Source organism: Eucalyptus grandis, chromosome 5, assembly GCF_016545825.1.
Source record: "Eucalyptus grandis isolate ANBG69807.140 chromosome 5, ASM1654582v1, whole genome shotgun sequence".
Lineage (NCBI taxonomy): Eukaryota > Viridiplantae > Streptophyta > Magnoliopsida > Myrtales > Myrtaceae > Eucalyptus > Eucalyptus grandis.
The window spans coordinates 10,016,195-10,037,869 of NC_052616.1; the positions used below are offsets into that span (position 1 = coordinate 10,016,195).

At 36.6% G+C, this 21,675-nt stretch overlaps 1 protein-coding gene across 1 annotated transcript in view; it reads left to right on the forward strand.

Annotated features, from left to right (window-relative positions):
* The first annotated feature begins 401 nt into the window (after positions 1-401).
* Positions 402-21,675, forward strand: part of LOC104444000 (GDSL esterase/lipase At4g10955) — a 50,504-nt gene continuing 29,230 nt past the window's right edge. Inside the window, exon 1 of the mRNA XM_039312527.1 lies at positions 402-544. The gene's annotated coding sequence lies outside the window, so the exon portion shown is untranslated. The remainder of the gene's footprint in view (positions 545-21,675) is intronic.

Below are 21,675 nucleotides of genomic sequence, written 5' to 3' on the forward strand. Positions count from 1 at the left end.
GGTGTGGGGTTACAGAGATGGAGGGCAGAGCGGGCGAGAGAGGGAGAAAGAGATAAAATTTTGGTGGGCGACATTGCCGCGTGTCAATTCTCGAATGGTTTGTTACATATCCTACTTTGCATATTAAATACAGCTAATATTTTTTCAATGTGGCGTGTCAAAATCCCACCCATGTCGCCCGGGGCCCATCACGCTAGAAGTCTCCCTCACGTGACGGTCTCGCCTCTCTCTTCTTTCTCTCCCCCTCTCTTTCCTTAGCCCTTTTTTTCTTTTCTTCTTCTCTCTGTCCCCCCTCCCCTCGCCTCTTCTTTTTTCTTTTTCCTTTATTTTTTCTTCTTAATCCTTTTTACTCCAACACGGACGCCCCACCACCACCACCACCACCACCACCATTCCACCGGTATCTCAATCCATCTCGCCGCCGTTTCAGTCCTCCGTCGTCAAGATCGAGCTCGGCCGGCAAAATTGGGCCTTAGATTCTGGATTTAAGGTTGAGCGAGCCCTAAATCTGTGATTTAGAGCTCAGCTCGACCTTGACAATGAGGTAATTCTAAAGAACATATGAATAACAAATGATACGAACTTTTACCTTTGAATCGATGCAATATTGATATTTTTACCTATGCTATTCAATTATTTGACCTAACGAATTCATCCATATAGATTGTATACATGTAGAATAATGATAAATAAAAAGGAAGAGTAGCATTGCAGGACGTGTGTTTGCGTGCCTGCTTAAGTGCGCATGTGCCTTCTTTAGGTCTTGTCTATGCATGTTTTCTAATGCTGATGTGCTTGGCAAATGTGGCAATTGTTGGGGAAATTTGATTGCTGATGTAGATAGGCAAGTAGTAGAGTTCAGCACTTACCCAATTCTCTTTTGGAATTTTAATTTGAATGTGTTAAAGTTGCGTGTATGAAAAGAAAATAAAAGAGAGTTCTAAAGATGAAGTATACATGAATAGTTGAGGTTATTATAAATAATATGTAAATTGATCTCTATCCATAGACAACTAATCAACATATCTCTTGAAAATAAGTATTTTATTCTCAACCATCATCACTTTTCATATCAAGAATAACTTTTTTTTCATAACTACTAAACAACCCATAACTTTTTTTTAGGGTGAAAAGTCATCTCTTTTTGTCATCAAGAGTCACGTATTTTTTTTTTTTTTTTTTTTTTTTTAATCAAGAGTCACATCTTCTCTTAATTAAGAGATACCTCTTTTATGATGACAATCAGTAGTGACAACAATAAGAAGCACACTATGGTTGACTTTGAAAGTAAAAAGAAAAAAAGCCGGTATAAGCCAACGAAGAAATGGGCGTTACTTTTCATTGAAAAGACATGGTATGCTGGATTTGTTTTTGAATTTGGAGGTCATCACGCTTTGTTTATCTTCCCTTTTCATCGGGATCTCTGTCTACCTGCTTGGTCATCCATATATTACAAGGCACAAAAGACAAGACCAATGTTCAAAACCACATTTCTAATGTGTTTTTTTTTTTTTTTTTACATTTCGTTTTTGGTCGAAACTCATTTCCAATGTCTAAAAATGGGATTATCTCGAGGACACGTGGTCATTGCTATACAAAATCCAGTTCGACCTGTGACCTAACAATCCGTTTGGTAAAAGAACGCAGATACGTCTCATAAAAAATCCGTATCAACTTAAGCCAAGTTAGAAAAACTCAAGCTTGATTGGGTTGGTCACCTCTCATGAACCGCTTCCATCCATTTAGTTAAATTCTAATCTATTGTCACATTGCCATGTGCATTGATTGTGAGATTGTTTGGAATGAATTGGATGTCATTACAAACAATCCCATGCTAGTCCTCTCAGTGTAATTTGAATTTTCTTCAAGAAGAATAATAGCTTGGGGGGATGGGAGGATCTTTTATATTACCAAATTTCCACTTTTTTTTCTTCCTTGATGTCTCTTTGGATCCTTGTTGCGTGATACTCTGCTCGATCTTTCTGGGATAAGTGGAAGTGGATAGGATGTAGATTAGGACATAATCTAAAGAGGGAAGATTTTTCCGAATCATCTGGGCCAGCTGAACTCCCTCCTGAACCTTTTTTGTAGGTACACTTTTAGTGGGTATTAAAGAAAAAAGAAGGTCCCCGATGCATAATAATTCGATGGAACTCAAAACTTCACGAGCCAACTTTAAATAGTTGCATTTGTTGATGAAAAAGATACGGAAGAATTATAAAAAAAAAGTCCTTAATCTATTGCAATTGTGTCAATTCAGTCATAAACTTTTTTTTTTTAGTCAATTTAGTCATAAACATTTTACAATTGTGCCAGTTTAATCTATTCGGCCAAAATTGGCCGGCCAGCGCTGACATGGATGTCGGCCATCCGGCGAAAGCTGACATGACAATTTTTAATATTTTTTTTTCGAAATTTTTAATATTTTTTGAATTTTTGAATTCTTCTTCTCTTTTTCTTTTTTCACTTTCTCTTTCCTCTGGCCGGCCGGCGCCAACTAGAGGCGAGGGCCGGTGAGGCTGGCCTCACCGTCAATGGGCGGGGCTCGGCCCCGCCCAGCCTCAGGGAGGTTACCGTCGCCAGATCTAGCGAGGCTGGCCTCACTGTTGCTGGGTGAGGCTCAGCCCCGCCCAACCTCGAGGAGGTCGCCGGCCCCAGATTTGGCGAGGTGGACCCTTGCCTTGGTTGGGCGAGGCCCTACCAGCCAAAGCGAGGCTCAGCCTCGCTGATGGCCAGCAAGGCTCCTCGCCAGATCTGGCGACGACGGCCTCACCATCGGCCTCGCTTATGCACTTGGATCTGATGACATGATTGAACTTGCCCAAGCCATTGGGTACACAGTTGTGTTGCTCTCCGTGTGCTGAATTGTTCGTGTGCAGATTGATGCTGCCTGGACCTGTTGTGTGGCGCATTTTCTTTTTACTGCATTTCATATGTTTGGAAGTGACAGGTGTGCTTTCAGTTTGTTTGTCTGTGTGTGTGGGAGAGAGTCAGTCCTCTTGTCATTTTTCAGTTTGGAGATTGAAGCAATGTTATCTGCCATTTGTTGTGGTTGGGAGTAGACCAAGCCTTCAACCCCTTTGTGAAATTGTCACAATGCATGCTAGACTAGTCGGATCCAGTTTGGAAATATAAGAAAGGTTGGGCGACCACGGTGGGTGCTTTTCTCACCAAATGAAAAGTTCCTTTTCTTGACATTTTTGGAGATGCAAATCAAGTGATTAACAACTCTCATAAGAAATAAGTTTGTTAAAACGGCACAAATCTCAAACATAAAGTATCTAATGATGCCAACATATAAATTTAGGAAGTTTTGCAACTAATTTGAATTTTTTTTTCCTCTCCTCTAATTTAATAATTGCCACTTTAGAGATGTTGAGAGAGTTTACGGAAATGGAACAAGAAGAAAAAGGATCAGATAATTCTCTAAGTCATTACCTTTCCTTTACAATTTGAAAACAAGATGTATTCAAATTTAAAAAGCTGTCCAAAAACATATCATATTCCATGTGCCGATTTTTATACATTGTAAAACCATTTATCTTTATCAGTTTTATCAATAAAAATGAATATCATGAAAGTCATAATATCGCAAAGAGTGAGTTATAAATATCACGAGGCATTTACATTTACTTTTTAGCTTTTTGTAGATTTTTTGGAATTCTCATATTAATTCTTATTTCATTGGAAATACTTGAAACTTTTAATTTTTTGAAATTTTGAAACAAAATTTTACGAAAATTATTATTTTTTTAGCAGAACCATAAGCCGTAAATGTGAAAAAAAGAAGAAGACTTTTTTCTGTATTTTGAAATTTTATTACAGCCAAAATATCGAGAAAGGGAAATAAAAGCAAAAAACAAAAACGAGTTTCTTTTTCCTTCATTTTGGCCCCTCTTTTTAGGCGAGAAAAATTCAGTTCGCGCAAGCCGCAAGCGATCTTCGACTTGATCGAAATAGGTATCATGCTTCCTGTGTAGGATTTGATCCTGAGGGCACATTAGAGAATACATGGTTATGCCCCAGGTTTGTGCAAGAGTTGTTTTCACCTCATCAATCATAGTCCATATGTCCCTTTGCTTCATCTGCAGTGATGATTTTGGTTCCAAGGTGCAATTTGAACCATAGCAGAACTAGAAACTCACAAAGATTTTTACAGTGGTCTTGAACTTCTTCAATATCATATTGGGTCAGCATGGACGACGCATTGCCCATTGATGTCCCCAAGCCGTCGAGAAATTTAGATGGAAAGCACGGACTTAAGCTGGAAATTAAAAGAAGAGCCATTCGTGTCTACCGAGTGATAAAACCGTAAACGATCGAGTCAAGAAATTAATGAGAGGAGAACAGCCGCAACATTCATACCCAAATGAATGATAAATTAACTGTCTCGGATGTGGTCAACCTCTTGCATCCAGAAAGTATACGGAGAAACAGTTACGTGAATTAGACATCCCAGGCACGATCCCGGATACAGCCCTTGGGCTCTCCAGAATCTGTTTGGTGAATGCATCAATTATCTGGCCCAGCTAAAAGGAGTTACAGTAGTCTTTCAAGCGTACTAAGTTGCGATTAGATTGCGAAAGCGTCCCTTCCTTTTAAGGTTGGGATATAAAGTGATATAATCTAGATAAAATTATCTTATGGATGAGCCAGGATAAATGGATATGTTTTTTTAATATTCATCATATAAAAGCTATCTTTCTCAATAACAAACTTCTTAAGTAATAAACTAAAATAATAATAAAATATAAATGTTATTTGAATTGTAATGTTAAAAAATAAAATGACCAATAAGATAATTTGGTTTTCATTAATTCCTATTATTATTTATATATTTGAAACTTTTTCTACTCTATAATATATATTTTGTATATATATTTAGTATCTATATTATCATGTATTATCAGAATAATAGTAATAAAAAAATTTAACAAATGATGGAAGAGAATTAAAACAATTTTAAAATATATGGAAAAATAATAATAAAATAATTAAACAAAAATGAAGTAGAAGAATCCATATTTTAAATGAACAAATTAAAATTTGAAAATGATCGTTCTAATTCTTGAAGAATAAGAGGCAACGGAATTTCTCAAAAAAAACCACCATCTCCCTCTTCTTCTCTTCTATATATTTGGTTCATATTGAAATTTCACAACTCATGTATAGTTTATTAGTTCACGTCAAAGCTCCACAAGAATGGTGAGAAAGTTGAAGCTCCTCCTTCATAGCTCTCTAATTCATGTCAAGAAGTTCACCAAAGCAGCAAGATAGTGGAAACTCCTTCTCCCTTCATAAATTTGTTATTCATGTTGAAGTTTCATGAAAGTAACGACAAAGTCAAAGCAGTATATTTTTCGTAATTGCAAAAGTGAATGATCGTATTTTCTCTCTTACTAAATTTGACAGTGAATTACGAGATATTTTCACAATCTCCGTTTTTGAATTTTCATGTTTATTTTACATTGATAAGTCGTAAATACCTTATAATGGACAAGATAGGACATGAAAATATCCGGCTTTATTATTGCAATTCATCAAACAATGGTAATATAGTAAAATCCAGGAATTTTATATCATATCTTATTCAATCATATCTTGATTAGAATTCTAAACGACTAAATGCAGTCTTTGGGATTTGTTATGTTTAAATACTTTTCAATTATGTTCTTCTAGTATTGCTTCATAAATGAAAAAAAAAAAAAAAAAGCTCTTTTTGATCCAAAAAAAAAAAAAAAACCTTAAGTAGTCTTAGGAAGTATCTCTAAAATACTCTCAGCAAAACGAATGTTATCATATTTTGTAACATGATAATTCATGTCAACTTTCACGCACTAAAGTAAGTTTCGCGATTTTAAATATGGTAGAAGGCAGATTGCTCATGTGGAGTCTTGAAGATTCTTGGTGAAGAGTTCCATCCTGGCATCTTATAGCGAGCAGACAACCAAAACGCTTTTACACTTCTAAAGATGGGAAATGCTAGTCTTTTTACTATCTTTATTCTTTTATCTATGACCTTGGATCCGAACCTCCACTTGTTGCATTACACGGATTCGACTTAATAGGCAACTGAGTATCTACTGATAAAAAGATAAAAAGGAGAAGTTAGTACAAAAATGACAACTGAGCAACAATCCAAAGGCACGGCATTGGTCGCTGACAGCACCACATCGCTTTCACAATCACCATCTTCCACCATGAAAGGCACCTCCATAGAAATCCACAAGAAAGTCGAGAGGATTATACAAGTCGATGAAGAAGACACTCGTTCAAAGAATATATATGTGTGCGTCGTTGTCCTTATTCATGGTCCAAAAACTTGTGCCATAAGGAAGACGAAGGAGCAATAAGGGCACAAGTCGAGAGGATTATACAAGTCGATGAAGAAGACACTCGTTCAAAGAATATATATGTGTGTGTCGTTGTCCTTATTCATGGTCCAAAACTTGTGCCATAAGGAAGACGAAGGAGCAATAAGGGCGCAAGTCGAGAGGATTATACAAGTCGATGAAGAAGACACTCGTTCAAAGAATACATATGTGTGTGTCGTTGTCCTTATTCATGGTCCAAAACTTGTGCCATAAGGAAGACGAAGGAGCAATAAGGGCACATTTGGTAACGCTTCCATTCCTGAGAATAATTTCTGATCAGAAATAATTCTTTTTTATTATATTCCCGGGAACAATTTCTAAGCATTTTAAGCCATTTGATAACTGTCTAAAATTTTAATTCCTAGAATAGAATTGCGTATGGTACCGTGTTCAAAATTTATACGCCAAATCATTTTCTTTTAATTTTTAAATAATTTTATTACTTTTTTCCTTTTTCTTTTCTTTTCTTTTCTTTTTTTTTTCCTTTCTCTCTCCTATTCTTCTTCTTCAAGTGGCTGGTGACCTCACTGGAGCATCGTCGGCCCTCGTCGGCCGAGCCTCGGCCTTGCCGGTGGCTAGGCTTGCCTCCGGCGAGCTCGCCGGACCGGTTGTTGGCAATCGACGGCGGTGGGCGGTGGACGGCAGACGGCAGTGGGCGGCAGACGGCGGTGGTGGTAGATAAAGAAGAAGAAAAGGGAAGAAGAACAAGAAAAAAGAAAATAAAAAGAGAAAATATAGGCTTCATTCTAGAATTGTTCTCAGGAACAAGAATCAACTTTTCTTTTTTTATTCTTGATTCTGTTCCACATCTACTTTTGGGAACAAAAAAATAAAAAATTTATTCCTGAGAACAAAAATTTTATCAAACACAATTCTGTTCCAAAATTATTTCCGAGAACAAAAGAATATAAATTTTTACTATTTGACCAGTTACCAAACATGGCCTTAATGATTTGAAATGATCTCAAAATAATTAATGTTTTGTTTCAAGTGTAATGATCAAATTAAAGTTTTGTAACAATTACAAAGTTAATGTCCAAAATAAAGACTTGTAACGGTTACAAATTAATGCTTGGAATAATACTTTGTTCTAGTTACAGAATTAATGCCCAAATTAGTGTTTGAAATGGTATTAGAATTTACATCCTTCAAATGTTACGATCAAATTAATTATCTGAAACGGTTTTAGAGTCAATGACCCAATTTCAATGAGATATGGGATTGGTTATAAAAAGGTTATTGAGAGAGCTATCACAAAATGATCAATGATTGAGGAGATCATAGTGATCAATCAAATAATCAGACACGAGAGCAATGGCTAGCATGATTATCATGGTAAGCTCTCTCAATTTCTCTCTACAATTTGATGCAAGATTAATGGTGTGTCTGAACTAGAGTCTCAACACTTGTGGGGCTAGATTTGAAGAACGTCGCAACCCGCGTTACAAGGAGATCAAATGTTTGTGGCTTGGATCTGAAGAATGTCAGAACCAACATTACGAAGATGCCAGAAATTTGCGTTTTGAATCCAAACACATCGGAAGAATGTCAAAATCAGTGTTGCCAGGAGACCAGACGTTCGTAGTCAGAATTTGAAGAACGTCGGAACCATGCTACGAGGACATTAGACGTTTGTGATCAAAATCTAAAGAACATCACAACCAAATTTTTCAACACGGTACAAGGATAATATGATTAAGCTCTTTATTACTCCTATGTGCTTTTACTAAAATGCACGAACAATATTAAGGAAATACATGTATGGATGTTTGTGATCAGAATCTAAAGAACAAACAACCAAATTTTTGAACACGGTACAAGGATAATATGATTAACCTCTTTATTACTCCTATGTGCTTTTACTGAAATGCACGAACAATATTAATGAAATACATGTATGGATGTTTTTCCTTCTTCTACGAATAAAACTTTGATTCTATTCTACCTATGCACGTATTCTTGTTTGTCCAAACAAAACCCAACAAAAACCACATTGCTTTCTTGGTCACCATCCTTCCCACCGTAGAAATTCACGACAAAGGTGGCAAAAGATTTTACATGTTAGGGATGAAGACAATTTCAAATTTGGGCCTAAAGTACCATCGTTTTTTTTTTTTTTAAATAATGACATGAAGTGAATATTGTTTTAAATAAGAGCCTAAAGTGCCATCGTTATCTCAAATAAATGCTTGAAATAGATTTTATTTTAAATAAGAGCTTAAAGTGTCATATTAGTCTAAAAAAAAAATGGTCTAACCTAACCAAATGATTGAGGGCATTTCCATCATTTACTGTCTCTCTTTTTTTTTAAAAAAATTTCTTTCCCTTTTTCCTTTTTTCTATTTTTTCTTCCATAAAAAACTAAATAAAGAAAAATAAAGTTAAAACTAAAAAAAACTCACACACACAAAAAGTAAAATTAAAAAAACAGGTGGGAGGGCTAGCTCTCCTGCCTTTAGCCACCGCATCACCAGCAATGGCGCAGCAACCACATGCAAGAGAGCCGGCCCACCTGCCTATTTTTTTAAAAAAAATATTATTTGTGTGTGTGTGTGTTTTTTTATTTATTTAATTTTTAACTTTATTTTTCTTTTTGAGATTTTTATGGAAAAAAAAATAGAAAAAAAAAAAGAAAGAAAAAAGTAAATAACAAAAATACCTTTGATCATTTGGTGAGGCTAGGTCTTTCTCTGAGATTGACATGGCACTTCAAGCTCTTATTTAAAATAATGTCCACTTCAAATTTTTATTTAAAATAAGGTTTACTTCAAGTCTATATTTGAGAAAATAAGGGTACTTCAAGTACTTATTTAGAATTTTCTCTATAAAAGAATGTGAGCCCCAATAATGAAAGTTTTGGCCAATGATACTTAAAAAGAAAACTTCCCCCTGTGATTTTTCTGAGGAAATTTCAACCAAAGGGAATAGGAATTTATTTCCTATTTTCCCCATCGAAATTTTTTCTAATTTATTCATGAGCTCAAACTCAAGATATAATTTAAACAAGTAAGGAAGAAATAATTGCAATTGGACGTAGTCCTCCTAAATACACAAATCAGAAAATAATGAACCAATCATGAGCCAATCCAATCCAGAAAAAATTATTGCAAAACCTTTTATTCTAAGTAAATGAAGGACATTCTTGCCTGGGATACTCAAGTTGTTTTGCTCTCTTCTGCCTCCAACGAGGCGAGAAGAGAAATCGGGACAAAATTGGCTGTGCCTTGTCCCATTCAGAGTTTAGCGAATACGCCTTAAACTAAGACTTTGGCCGACGACTCGCCCAAAGGAGACGTGTGAAACAACTGCGTTTTCCCAGATCCCGGTAAAATATTCATGCAAAGGAAGACTTGCGTTTGACTTGACAAAGACGTGACAAAGACCCGAGTGCGTCGCGACGAGTAAATATGAGAAAATATGAGCTGTTTTTAATATGGCAAGTAGGATATGTAAAAAAAAAAAAACCCAGGAGCAGACACGTGGCAATCGAGGCCACCAAGATTCTGTCTCCCTCCCCACTCTCTCACGCACTCATATCCAACTCATGACTAGCTTTGCTCTCTCTAGTTCGACGAACCACGTCACCGCCACCACCTCTAATCCATCTTAGGCGACAACTTCCTGAGGTAACCTTTGGGGACTCCGGAATTACGATAAGTGTGTCGGACTTGTCGTACAAGATGTAGAACCTGTCGTCCTCGCCAACGACGTGTGAGTACTAATCGATTTTGTTACCCTGCTGGGTTTTTGGTGGGCCACACTGCTGTGTGTCGATTTTTGAGTAACTTGTTACATATCCTACTTGGTATATTAAAATACAGCTAGTATTTTTTCAATATGAGATGGGATTTCAATGTGTCAAAATCTCACCTCACTCACCCGGCGACACGTGTTGCCATGACCCACCGTGCCAGAAACCTCCCTCACCTAATGGTGTCGCCTCTCTCTCCCCCTCTCTTCCTTTTTCCTTCTCTGCCACTCTCTTTTTTCCTCTCTCCCCCTCTCTTCTTTTTTCTTTTTCCTTTATTTTTTCTTCTTCTTCCCTTTTACTTTGAGGGGGACGACACCCCACCACCACCACCTCACCGTCATCTTAATCCACCACCTTGCCACCATTTTGCTCCTTTGTCATCAAGATCGAGCTCAGCTGGCAAACTTGGACGTCAGATTCTGAATCTAAGGTTGAACGAGCCCTAGATTTGTGACCAAGGACTCACCTCGACCTCGACGAGGAGGTAATTCTAAAAAACATATGAATAACAAATGGTACGAACTTTTACTTTTGAATCGATGCAATACTAATATTTTTATCTATGCAGCTCAATTAGTTAACCTGACAAATTCATCCATGTAGATTGCATTCATGTAGAATAATGATCTATAAAAAGGAAAAGTAGCATTGACGCGACGCGTATTTTTGCATGCCTGCTTGAAAGTGCATGTAGATTGTATACATGTAGAATAATGATAAATAAAAAGGAAGAGCAACGTTGACGCGACATGCGTTTGCATGCTTGCTTGAGTGTGCATGTACCTTCTTCAGGTCTTGTCTATGCATGTTTTCTTGTGCATGATGTGCTTAGCTAATGTGGCTATTGTTAGGAAAATTTGAGTGCTAATGTAGATAGTGATGTAGCAGTAGATCATTGATGCTTTGATGTATATGAAGATCACTGGTATTATTTGGCCTCATTATTATTGCTGCCGGATTTAGAATAAATATACCTCTAAGATATATATTAAAGCAATGGAGTTTAGCAATTACTCAATTCTCTTTTAGAATTTCACCTTGAATGTGTTAAAGTTACATGTATGAAAAGAAAATAAAAGAGAACAGTTATGAACAGTTGTGATTATTATAATATTATGTGAAAAATAAGGCTAATAAAAAATTGATTATTCGAACGGTTAAGATATGGGATTAGGGCGGTTCAATGGTTTGGATTAGGTAAACCCATTCCGAATCTGTTCCTTAAATATAATAATGATAATAAATTTAAATTTTAAAAATTCAAAAAATAATTGAAAAAAATTTAAAAATTCGGAAAAAATTAAGTGAAAAATCAGAAAATTCATAAAAATTTAGAAAATTCTGAAAATCATTAAAAAATTAGAAAATTCAGAAAATCATTAAAAAAATAGAAAACCCAGAAAAAAAATTCAAAAAAAATTCAAAAAAAAAATTCCTACAAATTGAAACCCAAAAATTGGACAAGCTTTTAAGGCTTTACAATAGTGTTTCTTATTTTGTGTTGTCTTGTTTTCTAGAGACAACATTAGGATGCTTGTGTGATTTCTTTCATGATTATAATTGATTGCGTACTTCAATATTTTGGGTATTATTTTCCTGCTTTAGAATGGTTACGATGAACCTTTGACTTTTTTGAATAGGTTGCTATGGCGTTAGCTAGCATATGATTAGGTTAGGTACTGAAAGGGTATTATTTTCAGGATTAATGTAATAAACTCCCATAATAAGATATTCTCATGTATCTTACTTGGTTTCTAGTTGATTCAAAAAGGGCTAGTGACGACTCCTTTGTTAAAATTTGCAAAAGCTTAATTGATCAAAATTGTGAACGGTTGATGACACGTGAAGTATTTGGCATGAAGTTGACAATACTCCAAAACCTAACAACTCCCTCCCCTGCGAGAAGGTTAGGTCACAACAATCATCACCACTCTTCATGTTAAGAATAACTTGTTTTCATAACTACTAGCTACAGATAACTTTCTTTTAGGGCAAAGAGTCGCCTTTTTAATTGCCAAGAGTCATGTCTTCTTTTGATCAAGAGTCACGTCTTCTCTTCACCAAAAGACACCTCTCTTATGATAATAAACTATTTCAACCTTGACAACAATAAGAAGCACACTATGGGTTGAATTTGAAATTTTAAAAAAAAAAAAGTTTGTATAAGCCAACGAAGAGATGTGCGTTAGTTTTTATTGAAACGATATGGGATGCTGGATTTGTTTTTGAATTTGGAGGTCATCACGTTTTGTTTATCTTTCCTTTTCATTGGGATCTCTGTCTACTTGCTTGGTCATCACTATATTACAAGGCCCAAAAGACGAGACCAATGTTCAAAACCACATTTCTAATTTTTTTTTTTTTTTTATGTTTTGTTCTTGGTTGAAACACATTTCCAATGTTTAAAAATGGGATTGTCTCGAGGACACATGGTCATTGCTATACAAAATCCAGTTTGACCTGTGACCTAGCAATCCATCTAGTAAAAGAGCGCAGATACGTCTAATAAAAAATCCATATCAACTTAAGCCAAATTGAAAAAAAAACCCAAGCTTGATCAGGTCGATCCACCTCCCACGACCAGCTTCCGTCTATTTAGTTGAATTCTAATATATTGCCGCATTGCCGGGTGCACGTTGATTGTGATATTGTTTGGAATGAATTGGATGTCATTACAATTCATTCCAAACAATCCAATGCCAGTTCTCTCCTTGGAGTAATTTGAATTTTCTTCACGAAGAATCATAGCTTGGGGGTTATGAGAGGATCTTTTATATTACCAAACTCCCACTTTTTTTCTTCCTCAGTGTCTTTTCGGATTCTTGTTGCGACTACTCTGCTCGATCTTTTTGGGATAAGTGGACATTGATAGGATGTAGATTAGGGCATAATCTGAAAAAGGGAAGATTTTTCCAAATCATTTGGGCCAGCTCAACTCCCTCCCGAACCTCTTTCATATGTACATTTTTAGTGACTATTGAAGGAAAAAGGTCCTTGATGCATAATAATTGGACGGAAGTTAAAACTTCATGAGGCAGCTTCAAAATAGTTGCATGTTTGATGAAAAAGATACACGGTTAGTCCTTCTTGTGGTGCATAGATTTAATTACGGTGAATGGAGTCAAGTACGAATGTGGATGCACAGTTATGCACGCAATGTTAGCCATTATCATATTTATCAACTGCCTTATGGAGTGGTTCGATTCTGAGTGGCTTTTGCTTTCAGGGATACAAAGGAGAAGTCTAAATTGAACCTGTGAGATCATGGCCTTCGAGAATCAAAATTTTCACCTTTCAGGGCCTCGGGGCCTTACTCACGTTGACTGGTGAGACCTTAAATTCTCTCTTTCCTCATTGAACAAAAATCCCAAGTCATGCCTTTTAAGTTTCCTTCACCTTTGTCTTAATTATTTGGAGATAGCTAGTTACCATGAGATACTGGATTTTTAAACATCAAAAGAACTAAGCACTTGTCGAAATATAATAGGCGGAAACAATAGGATCTTGCAAATTTAGTCAATACGAAATCATCAAAGAAATAAACAATGAATAATAAGAATACTGGATATTTGCGTGGTTCGATCCAAGTATCGGTACTTACATTTACGGGGAGAGCCAACAATAAATAATCTACTATAATCGAATAATCAGAGTTTACAATCGCTCACATGTTCAAGTATTTCCTACACCTAGTGTTTATAAATAAACAATTCAATTAATGTAAACTCACGGTATAAAATCTTTCAAGCGTTCAAGCCCTCTATGTATGCCTAAAATAGAACTTAGCACATTCGTCCTTTTCTCTTTCATATGACGGCTTCTTCTTGATCTTGTTCAAGGCTTGTGCAACGGCTCCTCTTTTCTTTCGTTTAAGAAGACCCACGTTCGGCCACATATATCTAAAATATATATGTGTGGCAAGTGCTCCTATTTGAGGAGACTACCCCTTCTTCAAGAGGAGATAGGAAATAGGCTTCCTTTTTCTTACAAAAGACCTCTCTACCCCTAAAAGTTACATAGATATAATAAAAGATAGTGTGCTTGTCTTTTATCCTTTAGTGCTCCTTCCTTCATTCAATTTAGGAAACTTTTTCAAGAAGGAAAAGTCTAATCCATTTGGAAAATATTTTTCAACAAATTCAATTTAACAAATCATAATCCAAATTTAAACATGAGATATTAATTTAACAATTCTCCATCTTGACTCGTTATTTGAAGTCAAGTTTTAGTGTTTATCATCCATGCAACTCTCTTAACGCCTCGACGGGTACTCACTCTCCACAGACACCGATAGAGCTTAAGTAAAGCTTAAGTTTTGCCAAATGAACAGACTTAGCCATCATGTATGTCGGGTTATTTGCTGTAGCAATTTTTTTCATCATAACATTACCCTTAGTTAAGATATCTTGATTGACGTGATACCTGATTTTGATATGTTTCGTTCACTCGTGATAAACTCGATTATACGCAAAATATATCACACCTTGGTTATTATAGTATATACCAACACTTTTCTAATACCCAAAGTTTGAGAGAAAACTTCCTAACCATATCATCTCTTTCGCTACAAAGGTTAGTGCCATGTATTCTGCCTCAATCGAAGACAAGGCAACGTGATCCTGCAAGGATGCTTTCCAACAAACTAAACCACTTGCTAGCGTAAACGCATACCTTACTAAAAATTTACAATCATCCAAGTCATCAGCGTAATCCGGATCCACAAAATTAGTGGTCTCACTACCATTACTGTTCTCTCGGTACATTATACCCACATTTGTTGTCCCTTTCGAATATATAAGGATCCACTTCATAGCTTCATAATGAGTTTTACCAGGACATTTCATATAATGACTATGTTTATAGCCTATAAAATACCAAGCCTAGTGCGTACCATAATATGCATAATATCATTCAAAGCACTAGAATAAGGAACATGGGATATATGCTCATCTTCCTCCTTAGTCTATGATGATAATTTATCTAAAAATTTAACGTGCTTTACTAAAAGTGTACTTATAGATTTCGTTGACCGCATGTTAAAATGTGCCACAATCTTCTTAATATATTTTTTTTGAGATAGACATGAAACCCGGACAGCCTTGTCACATAAAATCTCTATACCTATTTTTTTTTTTTTTTACAGCACCTAAATCTTTTATCTCAAATTTAGCACTTAACTGCCTCTTCAGCATATTAATATCATATATATTTTTAGCCGTTATCGGTACATCATCAAAATATAATAATAGATAAATTAAAGAACCATCCTCCAATCTCCTAAAGTAAACATAACTATCCATATGACTTTTCGAATAGTCTTGACTAGCCAAAATGCTTTTACCACTACCAAGGGGATTGTTTTAGCCCATACAAAGATTTATTTAACAAGCAAACATGATTTTTCTTACTTGGAATAGCAAATCCCTCTTACTGCCTTATGTAAATCTGCTCCTTCAACTCATCATGAAGAAATGCAATTTTCTAACTACCCTAACTCGAGATCCTACGAAGTTACTAAGGCAAGTAAAATACAAATAAAAGTATGTTTCACCACAAGAGAGAAAACGTCGTTGTAGTCAATGCCCTCACTCTATATATACCCCTTCATCACAAGTCTCGCCTTATACCACGTTGTCTTGACACTAGAAATGTCTTCCTTCCGTTTAAAAACCCATTTATTTCCAATAATCTTCTGGCTCTTTAGTACTTTGACTAGCTCTTATATCTGATTTCGATGGAGTGATTCCATCTCTTCACTCATAACTCCTAATCATTGTGACGACTCTGAACTAGTCATCGCCTTAGAGAATTTGTCTCCACAATGTCATCTACAATCAATGCATAAGCAATATATGTATAATCATAACGTACTGGTGATTTAATTTGCCTTCTCTATCTGTTTGTGGCTATGCCAATCGTTCATTATCATTGACTTTAAGAACTACGACCTCATCATCGTAGTCTTAATTTATGTTACCCATAAGGTCGTTAAAGTATCCACTTGAAGCCCTACCTTGCTAATGACACCATAATCTATCCGCTCTACTGGTTGTATCGTAAAATCTCTTTGTTGAAGCATTGTAGTCTCATTGAAGATTACATTTCCGTTGATAAGAAAACCGAGTGATTTGGATCAGTGCACCATAGTTGGTAGCCTTTCACCCCATGTGCATAACTTAGAAATATGTACTTTTTTGCCCTCCGCTCAAGTTTACCATCATTCGTATGAGCATTTGTAAGACATCCAAATATACATTATCTGGAATAATCAACATATTTTCCCCAACATACTTCTTCAAGAGTCTTCCAATCAATAGAAAATGATGGAGATCGATTAATCATGTAACATGCCATGTTCACTGTTTCGGCCCAAAATTCATTGCCAAGTCTTGCATGCGAAAGTATGTATCGAGCTCACTCAAGTAAAGTTTCATTCTTCCGTTCTGCTATGTCATTCTACTGTGGTGTTCCAAGTATTGTGTGGTATCTCACAATCTCTTCTTTCTCGCAAAACTCAGTAAAATCTTTATTACAAAACTTCATGCCATTATCGGTTCTCAGGCATTTTATTTATGAATCAATACTTTAAATTTCTTGAACCAATCGAACACATCATATTTGTGTTTTAAAAAGTATACACATACCTTCCTTGAATAGTTGTTGACAAATGTCAACATATATCAAGCACCTCCTTTCAAAGGAATCGGAGACAATTCCCGAATGTCTAAAAGAATAATTAACTTAATTCGGTACTACTTTCGAAAGATATAATCCTCACATAAGTCTAGCTCCCCTGTTCTTTGACCCTTCAATAACCCTCTCCCACTCAGTATTGTCATCTACCTCATTCATGTGCCTTAAACGCATATGCCATAATTGAGTCAAGTCAGAGTCTGACTCATCTAATGAAACGCAGCAATTCCGATTACAATCTATCCCAATAGATGATAGAGAGTATTTACTTTATTCCCCTTCATCACTGTCATGACACCTTGTGAAATCTTCAGAACTCTACCTTCAGCGATGTACCTATACCCGATTTCATCGAGTGTCCACAAAGAAATAAAATTCTTTTTTAGCTCCAACATATGCCTCACGTCCATCAATGTGCTACTGCTCTTTCGTGCATACGAATCTAATTCGTCCCTATCCCCATAGCCCTGTAGATTGTGTTATTCCTTAAAAGAACTCTACCACCATCTACAGTTTGGAAAGTAGTAAATCGATTCTTATAAGATGTCATATGATAAGAACACCTTAACTCTAGCATCTATTCATCTCCTGACGAACTATTAGTCACACATAAAACAGTATTTGCATCATGCTCCCCTCAACGACGTTTGCCACATTGTTTATGACATTCTGCCTATCACCTTTATTCCTCCCCTCGGCAACGTTCGCCACACTGCTTGTGACATTCTATCTATTACCTTTATTCATCCGCTGTAGACAATCTCTCTTGATGTGCCTCTCCTCGTACATTCAAAGCACTTCATGCATCCATTGGACTTTCTATGACATGATTTTGACTTGCTTGTATCTCTGTTGGCACTACGCCCTCCATGTTGTTCTCTACCCTAAATTGTTAGTGCTTGTACTACCTCTTGCGTCAGAGCATCATCTCGCAACTTTTTTTGCCACTTCTTAGAAAATAGAGCAGACTTTACTTCTTCCAAGGTAATTGTAGTATGCCCCAACAATAGTGAATCAATAAAGTGCTCCCATAACTCTAGTAAAGAAGCTAACAACATTATGCTCCGTTCTTCATCATCAAGTATCTTACTAATATTCTTCAAATCCATTGTGAGTTTAGTGCATTCATTCAAGTAGGATTTGATAGACGTACCTTTAGTATATCTAAACTGAAACATCATCTTCAACATATACAAGTGATTGTTCAAACCCTTCTTTACATAGAATGCCTGGAGTTTTGTCCATAACGTTGTGACATCCTTTTTTTTTTGCCACCTCTATTAACACCTCATCTGACAAGTTCAATAAGATTGTGCTCTTTGTTCTTTCTTTTAGTTCTACCTTATTAGAGGCTTTCATTATAAGCGGCAACCCTTCTATACCATCTAGTACCTTGGCCAAACATTGGGTTGTCAATAGTGCATGAATTGATGCTCCATAAACCAAAGTTATTTATTCCGTTAAACTTCTCAATTTTAGCTTGTGCCTCAAACATAATTGCTATAACAGAATTTCCAAATAATAATCAAACAAACAAAAGCCCCAAATCACAATCAAGAAATATGATCCCAAGCCCTAATACCAATCGTTGAAATATAATATGCGAGAACGATAGGATCTTGCAAATTAAGTCAATATGAAATCACCAGAGAAATAAATGAGGAATAATAAGGACACTAGAGTTTTACGTGGTTTGGTTCGAGTATCGGTATCTATATTCACGGGGAGAGCCAGCAACAAATAATTCATTTTAATCGGAGAATCATAGTTTATAATCATTTATACGCTCGAGTGTTTCATATACTTAGATTTAAGCTCAAACCCAACGAATTTACAAATAAACAATTCAATTGGACATAAACTCACAACACAAAATCTTACAAGAGTTCAAGCCATCTATGTACACCCAAAATAGAACTTAGCGCATTTGTCCTTTTCTCTTGCGTACGGTGGCTTCTTCTTGATCGTGTTCAAGGCTTGTGCGGCGGCTCCTCTTTTCTTTCCTTCAGGAAGATCCACGTTAGCGCACATATATATAAAATATATAAATGTGTGGCAAGCACTCCTAGTGGTCCTTGTCTCCCATCTTGGACGCATATCTCCGATTATTTCATCGTAGAGTTTTGCTCGATACTAAGCAAAAAAAGGAGTTTTACTAGACATGTGACCTTTAATATGTCATAAGCTGTTATTGCCAAGTGTTGATTTGCCCGCAACATGCACATATTATAACTTCGTCCTCCACGGTTGCCCTGTGATATGATACTCTCATGGACACATCCAGTTCGTAGTCTCTGGACAGAAGCAGCAACGTGTGCGGTGCCAGCTTTTCGTTCTACACCGAGTGCAGACCGCATAAGAAGCTTTTTCGAAAATATGGCATTTTAAACTTCTCTCAAATCCGATGTTTCCTTTTCTTCTTTTCGCGTGAAGCGATGATATGAGTATTTAGCTTAGTCTAGCTACAGAATTTCTTATCCGCAAACGTACTGAAGAAACTAACATTTCTTGGACTTCTAACATAGGAAAAATGCAGATCATGCGAGGTCGGTTACTGCTTGTTTGGTTAAAGCTGTCTATGTCTTAGAGCGGGACCGCCAGGAGAAACGTGAAGGTCCCGAGGCTCTCGCTCCTCCTTGGTGGGAAACTTTCGGTTTTCAGTTGCAGAACCCAATCGTAGATGCGGCCGACTCTTCTATCTTCGGTGCCATCTTCGAGTATAAGCCTCCGCAATCCTCAGGTAACCACTCAGCAGATGGACCGCGTTTTGTGGTCGCCTTCCGAGGCACCTTGATCGAGAGAGAAACGGTCGTTCAAGATGTGATTGAGGACGCTCGGTGTATCTGGAATAAGCTCCACTCCTCGCCTCGCTTTGAGACTGCCATGCAGGCGGTAGAAAACTGGGTTACAACTGCCGGCGATTCTAGGGTGGTCTGGTTAGCTGGCCACTCCCTGGGGTCTGCCATTGCTCTGCTAGCTGGAAAGAACATGGCCAAAAAGGGATCGAAACTCGAGTCTTACCTCTTCAATCCGCCTTATTTATCTGTGATCGGGAGTATCAAGAACAAGAAATGGAAGAGGGCTCTCCAGTTCTGCGCCAACGTGGCCAGTTCTCTAAGGGCGTCAAAGAAGTCTCCGGAACAGCTGAAACAATCCCACGATTCTTTTGTGGCTTTGTCCCGTTGGGTTCCTCGACTGTTTGTCAACGCGGCCGATTACATCTGCTCGGGATACATTGACCATTTCGAGCACGGAAAGTGGATGCGAAAGATCGGATTAGGATATATCCAGAGGATTGCTAGTCAACATTCTGTAAAGTCGCTGATCCTGAGCAAGAATGGGACGCAGGCCGAGCCTTTCCACTTCATCCCGTCGGCAGATCTAACAATCAATTCAAACCCGCCGAAGGAGTTCCTGGAAGCGCATACTATTAACGAATGGTGGAAGCAGGACCTGAAGCTGAAGTCCAAAGTTTACAAGTACGATAATTAGTATTGGCGGTATCGTTGGACTACTATTCCCCGTCGTTCATGCATTTGTATCTGATGGCGTGATTGAACTTCCCCAAACCGTTGGATAGACAGTTGTGTTGCTCTCCCTGTGCTGTACTGTTTGTGTGCTGATTTTTTTTTTTTTTTACTTCATTTCATGTGTTTGAAAGTGACAGGTGGGTTTTTCAGTTTCTGGGTCTGTGTGCGAGAGTGAGAGTTCTCTTTGTCATTTTTCAGTTTGGAGATTGAAGCAATGTTATCTTCCTTTTGTTTGTGGTTGTGAGTGCACCAAGCTTTCGATCCCTTTATGGAATTGTCATGATGCATACTAAATGGTTATGTGACAGTATTTAATATATTGTTAGAATAATAATCTATTCTAAAAAAATTAAAAATAATTATAGATTATTATATGACTCACTTATTCAAAAATTTGTAGTATCATAATAAACTATTATTCTCACGGTAACCCAAACATTATTATGCTAACAAAGTCCCCTAAACCCACCAATTTTTACTGCAGCATAAGTCCGATCCAGTTTGGAAATGCGAGAAGGTTGGGTGATGACCTTGGGCGCCTTTCTCACCAAATGAAAAAGTTTCTTTTCTTCAAACTTTTCCAAGTGATTAACAACTCTTATAGGAAATAGATTGGTAAAAACAGCACAAATCTCAAACAAAAAGCATCTAACGGTGCTGTTATATGGCACAGTATTTGGCACTTCCGAAATGCCGAGAGTTTATGGAAATGGAAGAAGAAGAAGAAGAGAAGGGATTCAATAGTTCTTCCGATCGACGCTTAAGATTCATCGTCACTTTTCCTCCGCAATTTTAAAAAAACGAAACATATTAGAATTTATAAAGCCGTGCAAAAAGATGTCAAATTCCATGTGCCGGTTTTCATACATTGTAAAACAATTTATCTTAATCATTTATGATTTCCCTTGAGGAAAAGGAATATTATGAAAGTCAAAATATCGTGAAGAGTGAGCTATAAAAATCACGTGAAGCATTTACTTTTATTTTTTAGCTTTTGTTAGATTTTTCGGAATCCTCATATAGGCTATTTATCTAATTCAAAACATCTGAAATTTTTAATAATTTTTAATTTTGAAATAATATATATCTTTTTAAAATCCAAAAGGAAAGTTGTCATATGTAAACCCATATGTGTGTGTATATATTTGTAATAGCTGAACCAAATGTGAAAATAACCTTCATTTCTGTATTTTGCAATTTTATGAAAAAATTTCAAATAAATGTGTGGAGTGCTATCATTTTTTCAAATAAGATTTTGAAGTGGACATTGTTTCAAATAAATGCTCGAAATGCCCTTATTTTCTCAGAAAATGACTTGGAGTGCATC